The sequence below is a fragment of the Mastomys coucha genome, unplaced genomic scaffold (assembly GCF_008632895.1).
Source record: "Mastomys coucha isolate ucsf_1 unplaced genomic scaffold, UCSF_Mcou_1 pScaffold18, whole genome shotgun sequence".
NCBI classification, from domain to species: Eukaryota; Metazoa; Chordata; class Mammalia; order Rodentia; family Muridae; genus Mastomys; species Mastomys coucha.
The window spans coordinates 69,684,657-69,685,074 of NW_022196900.1; positions in this window are offsets into that span (position 1 = coordinate 69,684,657).

Sequence of the window (418 nt, forward strand, 5' to 3'; positions counted from 1 at the left end):
TCCCCGCCGCCGCCTCTAGGGGGCGCTGGACGTGGAGGCGGAGGACCCATCCTGAGACCCTGGTTCCCTTCAAGGGGTTGGGCTTGGATATATAAATAAATACTAATGCTTAGACATCTAAAGGAACAATTTTTTTTTATTCCAAAACTGCGACTTATGCTGTTGAGTTTTAAGCGCGATACTTTTTTCACGGTTCAAGTACATCAACACAACTTTGACTGACAGAACTTCTCTCTGACAGGGAATGTAAGATTGGAAGTAGATGCTTCAAGCTATATTAGGCTGTTTGCTGTGTTAAGATACTGTCTATCCAAGTAAAGTGAGGAATGGGAATGACCGACATCAGTATCATGCCGCCCCTACCCCCTCCACCACACACACACACACACACACACACACACACACACACACACACACA